This window comes from Arachis ipaensis, chromosome B6 (assembly GCF_059453495.1).
Source record: "Arachis ipaensis isolate K30076 ecotype BB chromosome B6, ASM5945349v1, whole genome shotgun sequence".
NCBI classification, from domain to species: Eukaryota; Viridiplantae; Streptophyta; class Magnoliopsida; order Fabales; family Fabaceae; genus Arachis; species Arachis ipaensis.
In genome coordinates, this window is record NC_142441.1 from 34,732,848 (window position 1) to 34,736,330 (window position 3,483).

At 42.7% G+C, this 3,483-nt stretch overlaps 1 non-coding gene across 1 annotated transcript; it reads left to right on the forward strand.

The window, feature by feature from the left end:
* The first annotated feature begins 2,912 nt into the window (after positions 1-2,912).
* Positions 2,913-3,019, forward strand: LOC148555116 (small nucleolar RNA R71). The gene has a single exon (XR_015888128.1). It is a non-coding gene; the product is annotated as a small nucleolar RNA R71 (small nucleolar RNA).
* Positions 3,020-3,483: the final 464 nt, after the last annotated feature.

Consider the following 3,483-nt stretch of genomic DNA (forward strand, 5'->3'; position numbering starts at 1 on the left):
GAGCTCGAAGATGCCATGGATGAGGGTTAATGTGTGAAGTTGGCAATGGTGTGGAGAGTGAGAATTTGAGTGTGAGGGGTACGTATGCACTAGGACTCACTTATATATAGAGATTGTGAGTGAATGGAGGGTGTGGATTGATGGAATGGTTGCTTGATGGACGGTTGGGGTTGTGCATGGAGAAAGGACAAGGATCATCACTTTATGAGGATTATTGGTTCGGTCTTCAAGAGTCTCCTCTCTTCAATGTTGCATGGCAACATTTTCCAATGCATTCCTTCTTGAGACAAGTGTGTAGTTTTTCTTCAGGAAGTGGCCGAACCTTTCTCATTTAATTGTCCAATCAATCTCCTTCAATGCTCCTCTCCTTTTCCCTATAAAGATAAAATAAGAAAAGTAAGAATTAATATCATAAAAAAAAATTTAAACTTTACGGCTAGAATAATAAAGAGAAGAAAAGATTTTGTTTATTCATGAACTCCAACTAACTAACTAACTATGTATCCTTATATGCACATTGGTGGCACCATGGGGTGACACCAAACTTAGTTTGTAGCACTGTGATGAAAAGTTATGTTCAAAGCTCCAAGACTAGCATGCTCTCAGTTGCATTCATGCTTTCTTGGCATGCTTATTAAAGATTTCACCAAGTGTTTGTCAAGTCTGGGTTGGAATTCATGAATATTGACTTATTCACTATTTTCTCAAAGCATATAAAACATGGGTTGCCTCCCATGAAGCGCTTTTTTAGCATCACTAGCTTGACGTTTCTCCCTCATCAGGGTGGTTGGTAATGCTTGAAGTCTTCTCCTCTGGCAGTGGACTTGTATCCATTGGTTGTATCAATGATCTCTACATGTTCCAAGGAGAGAACTCTGTTGATAGTGAAGACCTTAGGTAACTGAGATGGTACAGTGGGGAGATTAGGAGGGATATCTGGGAAGTAGGCTGAGATCACTTTATCCCCTGGAGAGAAGTCTTCCGTAGGGATCTTCTTGTTCCTCCACCCCCTTGGTACCTTCTTCTTTGTCCCTTTTAATGTTGCCTTGCTCTTGGTGACTTCTTCTTCTAAGGGAATTTTGTTGTTGTCTTCACATGTCTCTAGTGGTTTAGGTTCCTCCAGCTTTTCCTTGAGTTGTGACAACTACTTATTTCCTTGTTCATCAACCAAGGGCTTTCCCAGATGGGCTAGTTGTGCTTCAGTGCTTGCTTCCTCTGTCAGCATCTCATTATGATCTTTGCTTGGTTCTTTGTTTTCTTGGTCTGCTTCTTGGGAGAGTTTGAAGACATTAAAGCTGAGTCGTTCATCATGGATCCTCAATATTAGCTCCCCTCGCTCCACATCTATGAGTGCTCTGGCTGTAGCTAGGAATGGTCTTCCCAATATGATTGGGTGAGTGTGACTCTCTTCCATGTCCAAGATGACAAAGTCTGTGGGAAGAAAGTACTTCCCAACCTTTACCAATACGTTTTCCACCACTCCTATTGCTTGTTTTTGAGTTTTGTCTGCCAGCCTTATGACTACATCTGTGGGCATTATCTCATTGATCTTCAGCCTCTTCACCAGGGATAAGGACATTAAGTTGATGCTTGCTCCCAAATCGCAGAGTGCTTTATCAAACATTGTTTCTCCTATGGCACAGGGGACATGAAAACTCCCAGGATCTTTTCTTTTCGTAGGCAACTATGGTTGAATGAGGGCACTGCACTCCTTCTTCATCACTATAGTTTGGCCTCCCTTGAGTGAGCTTTTTCTGGGAAGCAGCTCCTTCATATACTTGATGTATGCAGGCATTTGTTGAATAGTCTTGATGAATGGTATGTTAACATGCAGAGATGCAAACAAATCTAGAAACCTTGAGTATATTCTCTTCTCCACAGCACCATTGAGCAGTTGGGGAAAAGGTGCATAGAGTCTCAGCAGCTCCTGTTGTGAGATTTCTGGTTCTTGATGATCTTTTTCCTTCTTCTCTACTGAGGTATCTTCAGGTTGTTCTGACAGCTTGCTTGGCTTGTCCTCAGTCTCCTTATCACTTATAGTGACCATCTTGCAATCTTCCCATCTTACTTTCTTTGTTTCACCTCTCGGATTCTTCTCTGTGTCACTTGGGAATCCATCTGTGGGTTTGGGAATTTGCTCAGAAAGATACCCCACTTGAGATTCCAACCTCTTGATTGTGTCTCCCTGGTTCTTGAAACTGGCTCGCACTTCCTCCTTGAACACCTTGTTATCTTAAATCTCCTTGCCTATGCCTTCCAGTAGATTCTCAATCCTTGAGAGTCTGTCATCAAATGATTGTAGATCGGGATTAGAGGTGGAAGGATGAGGTAAGTTATTTTGGTTTTAATGTGGATGTGGAGAGGTGTTGTTATTGGGGTGTTGATATGGTCTAGATGTGAAATGTTGGTGGCTTGCATTGTTGGGATTTGGGCGTCTTTGATCAAGGCTTTGGTCTTGTTGATTTCCCCACCCAAAGTTTGGGTGATTCCTCCATCCAGGGTTGTAGGTCTTGGAGTATGGATCATGGTTTTGCCTAGGTAAATTTCCAATGTAGTTGGCTTGCTCCTGACTACCTTCTGCTTCTTCATTCTCTCCTTCTTGGGTTGTTGATGAAGTGGAGATTGCTGCTACTTGGTTCCTCTCCATCTTTTTGGTGAGGTTAGCCAGCTGCTGAGTAATGAGCTTGTTTTGGGCCAGCAGAGCATCTACATTATTTAGCTCCATCACTCCTCTCGTGTTCCCTCTTTCAGAAGCATAGAAGTAGTCATTCTCTGCTACAGTTTCAATGACATCTATGGCTTCCTCAATGGTCTTCTTCTTGTTCAAAGATCCTCCGGATGAATGGTCTACTGCCTTCTTTGATTCATATGACAGGCCTTCATAGAAAATGTGCAGCTGCACCCATTCGTTGAACATATCTGGTGGGCACCTCCTTGTTAGGTCCTTAAACCTCTCCCATGCTTCATAAAGAGTCTCACCATCTTGTTGCCTGAAAGTTTGGACCTCAGCTCTCAGCCTATTGATTTGTTGAGGAGGGTAAAATCTTGCTAAGAATTTGTTCACCACATCCTCCCAGGTTGTCAAGCTCTCCTTTGGGAAAGACTCCAGCCACTTGGCTGCCTTATCCTTGAGTGAGAATGGAAATAAGATTAGTCTATAGGCGTCAAGATGAACACCATTAGACTTCACTGTGTCACATATTCTCAAGAAGGTTGTTAAATGTTGATTGGGGTCTTCTTGGACACTCCCTCCGAACGAATAGTTGTTCTGAACAAGGGTGATGAGCTGTGGTTTTAGTTCAAAATTGTTGGCATGGATGGTTGGATTTTGAATGCTACTTCCACAATTTCTTGGGTTCGGATTGATGTAAGAGCCTAAAACTCTTCTATCCTCCCCAGCATGATTTGCTCGACCTCCTCCGCCATGGTTGTGAGTCTCTTCTTCATGATGGTTTTCCATGTTTTCTTGCATGTTTGGTTCAA